At 32.3% G+C, this 8,919-nt stretch overlaps 1 pseudogene; it reads left to right on the top strand.

Annotated features, from left to right (window-relative positions):
- Positions 1–803: 803 nt before the first annotated feature.
- Positions 804–3,054, top strand: LOC120179699 (annotated as a pseudogene).
- The last annotated feature ends 5,865 nt before the right edge of the window (positions 3,055–8,919 follow it).

Here is an 8,919-nt window from a genome sequence, read left to right as displayed (position 1 = left end):
ATAGATATTGGTTTTCTTTTTATCGAATAAATCAAATGGCAATAATTTTGGAAAATGGTGGGAGTAGGGCCATGTACCCCTTCTAAAAGTCCAAACTCAAGACCTTGTCTTTAGTAAGCCGTCCATTGCTACCATTTTTTTAAAAAAATATTGTCGTTTAATTTGATTTCGATTTGTCGTTTTGTTTCAAGTTGTCTCTTGTTCCATATTTACGGCATATTATGGTGCGTGCACCTGCTATTTTTACCTTTTACCCACCTCATTTTAAATTATTACTTTCTTGAATTCGTGGCCACTCGCGGTAAATTTTGGGGAAGTTTCTCGTGTGATTGCTGTCTTTTCTCTTCCCCAATATAACCCTCCCATTTTCACTTATTGTAATTCTTTCCATTTTATAATTTAATTTTATTACATGATTATGTGAGTAAAATAAAAGTATTTTATAAATAATATTTATAAAAATTATGTAATAAATTAGAGATAAAATATTTTGTTAGTTTAATATGAAAATGAGATCAAAGCATATATCAAATTTTTTCACACGTTTAATGAGGATCATAGATATTGTAAGTCATTAAGCCAAGGAATGTCATAAAAGATTAATAGTCTTATATTTAATTTCATTCATCAAACAAGGTGAAACGGTAAGCACAGCATTTCCATCTTTCCTCCGAAAGAAATATAAAATGCACGTTATTAGCCCACTATACGCTCAACAAAATAACACGAGCCAAGAACCAAGAACCAAGAAACCAAAACTTGAAGGAATCGTTTTCTCTTGTCTTGTTAGCAATTCTCTGTAAATCTTTTTTTTTACCGAAGTTTGTTTATCTGATCAAACACCACCATGTGTGGGGGTGCTCATCTCCGATATCATAGCGCCGGCGGCGCGTTCGTCGCGACGCTTGACACCCGACTTCTTGTGGCCTGATCTGAAGAAATCCGCGTTTAAGAAGGGTTCCGGTAAAAGATACTCAAAGCCGGTGATCTATTTGGATGATGATTTCGAGACGGACTTAAAGGAGTTTAAGGACGAAGAATTGATGTAGATGACTATGATGTCGATGGTGTTTTGGCTGATGTCAAGCCATTTGCTTTCTCTGCTTCAAAGAAATCATCTTCTGATTCCTCACATGGTGAATTACTTGTTTATTTTTAGCTGAATTTTTGTTAAAGCTTGTGTTCTTCTAGATATTTCTCAGGCTATATATTTATTTATTTTCCTGCTGCAGTGCTTTGCTTCATCTGTTAAAAGAAAATTCCCCCCTTTTCCATTTTTTTTTATTTTGAGCTGAAAATATGACATGAAAAAGAAAATTGATTTTGTTAAAATCTTGTGTTCTTCTAGATATTCCCAGGGTATATATTTATTTCATTAAGTCTCCTTAGATTGATAAATTCCCTTTTGTCAACTGCTGTTTGAGATCTGTTTTGCAGTAGATCATGTTATCCATCTGCAGTAGGAGAAATCAAGTTTATTCAATTGATTTGGAAGAAATTCATATTCGATAATTAACGCGTGGGTACTGATTTCTGGATGTAATAACTAATATGTATCTCATGATTAATGTTTTGAAGTCTGTTTCCTTGAGAAAGTTTTGTTGTGATTTGTATAGATCTTCATTGAGTAGTAGCATTACTTATGTTCATGTATTTGGTTGATTCTTAAAACTTTCCTTTCCAATTATTGAAGGTCCCAATTCCGGAAAAGCTGCGCAATTCAACGGTCAGATGAGAAATGCGCGAAAGAAAGAGGAAGAATCAGTATCGCGGGATTCGGCAGCGTCCATGGGGTAAATGGGCTGCTGAAATCAGAGATCCGAGGAAAGGGGTTAGGGTCTGGTTAGGTACTTTCAATACTGCTGAAGAACTGCGAGAGCTTATGATCTGAGGCGCGGAGAATCCGTGGTAAGAAAGCTAAGGTGAACTTCCCTGACGAGACTCCTCGTCTCTCTCCGAAGCGCGCAGCAAAGATAAATTCTGAGAAACCAGTCTCTAAGTCAACTTGAGCCCTATCCAGCCGAATCTGAACCAGAATTTCAATTACATGAACAATCCCGAGCAGGAATACTTTGATATCATGAGTTCATAGAAGAGAAGCCGCCGATGAGTCAATTTGCATACCTGCACCCGGTTCCTATGTCTGTAGATGCTGGATTTAACCTTTTAATCCATCTGACAATACACCAGTGTAAACTCCGATCAGGGAAGTAACTCCATCGATTGTTCTGATTATGGCTGGGGAGAACAGGGTTCCAAAACTCCCGAGATATCATTCTCGAAGCTTCCATAGAGGGTGATGAGTTCCTGGAGGATGCAAACCCTAATAAGAAGCTGAAACCAAGTTCTGACAATGTCATTCCTACAGAAGAGAATTCGGTAAGAGTTTATCCGATGAGCTATTGTGTTTGGACGATCAGATGAAGTACTTCCAAATGCCGCCGTTCCTCGACGGGAACTGGGATGCTCGATCGATGCATTCCTCAGTGGAGTCGCAACACAGGATGGTGGAAACCAGATGGATCTCTGGAGCTTCGATGAGTTCCCTTCCATGCTAGGGGCCGCCGCTTCTGAGCAAAAACTTCACCCAACTTACAAGTTTTTGTAAATAAAGCAGCATGTCAGTGAGTTTCACTAAAGCAAACACTAATTTCATTTTTGCTTGAACAAAATGTTGTTTTATTTACATCTGTGGTTGTTTTACTTTGTCTCAGGAATTTGGTCATAAATGTGGTGTGAAGCCCAAGTAAAAGCCTTGTGTGCAGTGCTTTCGGAGGTTTCTTTGTACTATGTCTTATCTTCTAATGTTAAATTGTAATGACTAAGTGGTTTATGTGGAATTTTATGGAGAACATATGAATGTATTGATCTTTGCTCTATGTTTCCCTTTACTTTCTGAGATCATAGGTTTTGTTTGGAAAGATGGAAAAATACGAATGATCCATTTTAAATAATGTAATCGACGAGGATCATATTCATATGTAAATATGTCGTGGTGTGGCTGAGGCACGTCAAGTCATATGGGCAATGTGCAGTTGTATTGGACATTGTTCATTCTGAAATTATAAATAGGATTTTCCCGTCGGCTGCTCTGTTTTGTAGCTTGCAGGTGACGACTGTGGAGCATAGCACCAAGGTACGTGTCCACTCACTCACGTATGTGTGAATATTCAATCGAGTCGAATAAAAAAATAAGTTATTCGAGTTGATAAGTCTTATTTTATAAATTAATGTTGACTTAAAAAATTTGAAGTCTAATTGAATTCTCGAGTTTATGTTTAAAATTATAAATATTTATATATATATTATTTTATTTTAAATATTTTATAACTATATATATATGTTTCTTATATTTTTCTATGTTTTATAAATATTATACAATATCTAGAGACTCAACTCAAATTCAAAAATCAATTTACTAATTATTAAATATTTTGAGTTACATATGAGTTGTATTTTATAATTCGATTCGAACATATTTTTTATTCGAATTTTTTCTAAATAAGTTGAGTAAAAAATTAATTTTCCAAATTGAATTGAATTTTTTTACCCCTATTAACATCGCTTTCTATGGTGACATTTGTTTGGTAATGGCGGCTTGATATTTGATGCTCACATGATTTAAATTATATAGGTATAAAAATTATTTAAATTGAAATCATTTAAATTTATAATATAAAATTTTTAATATAATATAAATTCGAAAAAATAAATAAATTTTTAACGAAATATTTCTTTTCTTCCAAAGTTTAATATTTTTTTCAATTAAAGAATTAAGCGGGACGCGAATAACTTAAATGAAGGTACGTATATCGATAAACGTATTTATTCTCTAAAATATTAATTTACACATAAAAGAGTAAATCATAAATTTTCTCACGAATTTACCCTTCTATTATTTTACTCATTAAAATTTAAAGTTTTTTAATTTCCTCATTAAATTTAATATATTGAATTTAAAGTTCAATTATCAAATTTATAATTTACCCTAAATAAAAATATATTTTTTCTAAAATATTTACTTTTAAAAAAATACGAGTAAAGTGTGTACTAATTTGTTAAAAGTTTAAAATGAAGGCAGCCAGGAATTATAATGTGTCTTCCTTCTTCAACCAATAAAAATGCAAAATTTATTAAAATAATGTTTATGTCCTGAAGAGTTTTTTATAAATAATATATTAAATATTATTTCAATAACTAAAATAAAATAGTATTATTCTCAAATTGAACTACAATAAATTATCATCATTATGAGGTTTTAAGAATCTCAAATTTATTGAATTATAATAAAAATATTACAATAATAGTGATGTTTTAATAAATTTAATAATTATTTTAAAATTTTAAAATTTATTTTTTTATAATCATTTGGAGGTAATTTACCTATTTTTAATTTTTTTTACAAAGGTTTGTCGTGATTGTGTATATAATTACAATTGAACTACAATAAATTATCATCATTATGAGGTTTAAGAATCTCAAATTTATTGAATTATAATAAAATTACAAATAATAGTGATGTTTTAATAAAATTTAATAATTATTTTAAAATTTTAAAATTTATTTTTTTTATAATCATTTGGAGGTAATTTACCTATTTTTAATTTTTTTTACAAAGGTTTGTCGGGATTGTGTATATAATTACAGCATCAGCAACTAAAGATGATTAGAGGGATCGTGATTGTGTATAAAGCAAGAAATAAAGGCAATTTCAAATTAAAAATCCTAAATAATTAATTATTTAAAGAAATAGGGTCTCCAAAATTATTTGAAAGAATAACCCCTAATCGTCCACATTGGACAACCTCGCGGCTACAAACAGTGTGTTAAATCCTCACAACCTCCAACACGCGAGATACATCCGACGTGGATGCACTTCTAGGTAAGCCAATAAAAGAATTAGAAAAAATGCCCTCATGCATTGCGAACGCGAGGTAACATTTATGATCCAAAATATCGCGAGATTTATGGCGGACCTCCCGACCTGTAAAGCGCGAGGATAATAGATTCTACCCTCCCTTTAGTGTCTATAGCCTTTTCGTATATTTTCGGGTGTGAAACGATTTTTTTAATTATAAACGCATAGTGTTGCAATTTATCTTTAAGGTGACTATAATATCATCATATAAAACATTTAAGCGGGTAAAAATGATGTTGAAATGGTTATGAATCATGGTTTTTTTGAAGGAAGAAGAGAAAAAAATGGTTTGATAGAGATATTGGAGTGTTATTTATGGCTTGTAAATATGAGTTATTTCAGAATTTATATGCTTAGAGGTATAGTATTGCAACTTATATTTATGTTCAGGTTAATATATTTTAATGGGGTAAAAATCATGTTGGAAAAAAGTAGATGCATGATTTGGTGCTGAAGAAATCAAAGAAATTGAAAACTAAGTAATATATTGTTAATTAAAAATAATAATGCAAAAAGCCCATTTAATTAATACGTGTGTCTGAGTAGTTGAGACATTGTTCTTCGTGTATCTGGGATTCTTACATATAGAGCATAAGTTCAAATGTCCGGTTCTTTCTTGATGTTCGACAAATACTCGTCACAAAAATTATGTTTGACCGTAGACGACCGGTTTTTTTCGTCGTAGTGCATAATCTGGTCGTATTATAAGTTCATCATCATCGGATCTCATTCATTTCTGATGGAGGAACTCCTATTCATAAACTTGAATATAGTTTCAAGTAAACCTGGTTAACGAATCTCATGTAGGGTATCCGAACAGAAGAAGCAGCAACAATGGTGTGTGCATAGGGTATTTAAAAGTTTGGAAGAATCTGTACTCGCATGTTTTTTTCTCGTAAATTAACCAAGTACGCGTTGTTTTGTATGCCTTCCCATGGTTTTGCAAATTCTGATACATGAAATAATGACATTTCGCCAGAGAAGCATATGGCACTCATCGTATTTGGAATGCTACTGGAATGTTTGTAATTTTTTTGATGAGGTCTGGGAGGATTCTCTAGCCACCTGCCATCCAGTCAGTTGATTTGCATTCTCAAGGTTGCAAAAAGGGTTGTCAGTCAATAATATGTCACTTTGACAAAGGACATGATAAGCAAATGGCACACTCTTTTAGTGATGAATTTATTGCCTCAACCAAGTTTGTTGGCATATAACCATATTGTTACTCCCATAAAATGATCGAAGTTATTTCTTCTTTGTGGTTCTAGCAAGGTAGTTGAAGCCCTCATAATTCATGTGTCTCAGTTCCTGCATCAGGTCCTCAAACTCACGAACGGACTGTGTGTAACATATTAATAAAAAGTTGAACAATAATTTGAAATAATTTTGTAAATATATGGTAACCAAAAAAGGGTGAAAGACATACCCATTCGAAGCACTATTAGACACTCATCTTGTCTCTTGAACTTCTGCAAATTATTGCAGCAATATGTCGTAAACAATATCGGTGATAAATAATGGGGTTACCAAGATGGATCCATACGCTGGAGTGTGTATTTGATATCAACGTCTGTTAGAAATAAGACAAATCCCATCATCTCTATCATGCATCACATGTGATAAAACATATTTTTGTAAGTTCATAAGGAAGAATTCCCAAGAGTCGATATCTTCCTTTTCAACAATTGCGAAGGCGATGGGAATAATTTTCTATTGTCGTCTTGTGCAACTGTCAATAACATTATTTGAGTATATCGATCATATAACTAAGTGTCGTCAATTTAAACAATCAGCTGCAGTGTCATAATTCATTAATGCATTGCGGAAAAGTCCAAAGAGCTAGTAGAATTGGAAAACACTTTGTACAACACGATCATTTTCGTACGTCAGGATTGTTTCTAATTTCACAATATTCCGAAATGTGTTTCTGCATCAGTTTAACCCATAGTCGTAATTCATTGTATGATTCCCCCATTGGCGAACAATTTTGTTGGGCCGATACCTTGCATACCATGCTTTGTGGTAGTCAACTGTGTACTCATATAGCGATGTAACTGAATCAATACAGATCGCAATCGTAACACGTGGATTTGATTGAGCAGGGGAATGAAGGCTTCAAAAAGCACGTGCACATCCAAGTTACAATGATCTTGATGATGTTGGTGGTGCATGTATGTGGTTGGACGTATTTTGTGAGTTTCCAAAGGTTGTTCATCGTCTTCAACCGTGATACACGAACCCTCCAATTACATATCTACTTCTTGTGGAGACATTTAGCGATGTACTTATCTACATCAGTTTTTTTCGCAGTTGACATGACGAAGCGACATATGTTGTGGTTCTTGATTGCGGCCACAACTTTTTCTTTGTTCTAAAACTCATTCGTAAAAAGAGTAATAAAATGTCAAGTTACCAATAAACAAATCAAATAAATAATAAAAATTAAACATATTTAACCTAAAAACCATTTCAACATATATATCACTATCACTACGTTGATGTATTGCTCAATGTGTGGGAATTGGGAAAATTATGGAGTGTTGAATGTTTCCATATCAATTGTTGTAAAGTGAAATGGTGGTTGGTAATAAGAAATAGGCGTTGCAGCATGTGAAACCATTGTAGTCGCGTTGTATTCTTCGTTATCTTCTGCTTTTGGTGGCATGTCAATGTATTCTGATTCTTCATAGAAGGGGTTTAACTCATCACCATCGGGGTCGGGCTCCCTTATTGGTTCTTCGTCCCCTCAAAGCTTATAGCTGCTGCAGGTGTTCGTCGATCACAAGATCGCTCACGAACCGGTTCCCCAATATCAACGTCACGCACACCAATAAAAGAATGTCTTCCCATATATATTGAGACATTATCCGCAGAAGGGATATATGTTGAATATCATCCTGCAAGATGCGAGTCAGTTAAAAACACTTGAAATTTATTTTGTTTCCAGTATCTCGCAGTTTGCAAGACGCGAGATTGCTACTAGCTTTTATCTTTTAAATTTCAAAATGTATTATAATTATAATATTAATTATTTATTAAATTTAATATTTTACACATAATTTTTATTATTTCAAAATTTATAAAATATATTATAATATTTTTATAAAATATCTATTTAATTACTATATTTTATATTATATATTTAATTATTTAGTATATTTAATAATATATTATTATTATATATTTATTTAATTTATATGTTTCAAATTAGGTTACTATATGGAATTCGAAAGAACATTACACTTTGCAGGCAGTGAGGTCTCTATAATATCGCGATATTTGTATCATAAAGTTACCTCATACTTCACAATACACGAAATCATTTTATCTAATTATTTTATTAATTTATATGAAAAGTGCACCACATTGGATGTATCCCACTTGTTGAAAAGTGTAAAGATTTAACGCAAACTGCAATGATGATTTGAAGATTGTTCTTACAAATTTTTTGAGGGTCTTATTTTTTAAATAAGTGTTTATTTCAGATTTTTTATATAAAATTACCAAGGAATAAAGGAGAAAGCCAATAAGTCGTGTATTGTGATCCCAAAGTTGATGAAGTCATCTGGATTACTTTAACGTGTCTTGTCCAAGGGTCCAGATTTTCTGGGGAACCAATGCTGATGGCCTGATTGATTAAAATCTTATCAGTATCAAATAAAGCAAAATAATGTCCCCTTGCTATCTATTTCTTAATCTAATGATGGGAGTTGTGACTTTTTCCTCTATTTCTTTTGGATTGTCCCATTACAATTATATCAATATATTGATGATTGTTTGCGAATTTACAACTATACCAATGCTGATGACTTGAGCTAGAAATTCTATTCACAATAAATGTGGTTAGCATATAATTATAATTTAGAATAAAATAAAATGTTAACTTTATAACTAATTTAGAAGGAAACGCATAATGAAAAGAGTCAGTAAATTGGAATGAAATTTAAAAAAAAAATCAAAATTAAATGATGGCAATAGAATTAGCTCAACATTATTACAAT

Source organism: Hibiscus syriacus, unplaced genomic scaffold, assembly GCF_006381635.1.
Source record: "Hibiscus syriacus cultivar Baekdansim isolate YM2019G1 unplaced genomic scaffold, ASM638163v2 tig00112443_pilon, whole genome shotgun sequence".
NCBI lineage: Eukaryota > Viridiplantae > Streptophyta > Magnoliopsida > Malvales > Malvaceae > Hibiscus > Hibiscus syriacus.
The sequence above is the reverse complement of the archived record's forward strand: the minus strand, read 5'-3'. Positions and strand labels throughout refer to the sequence as shown.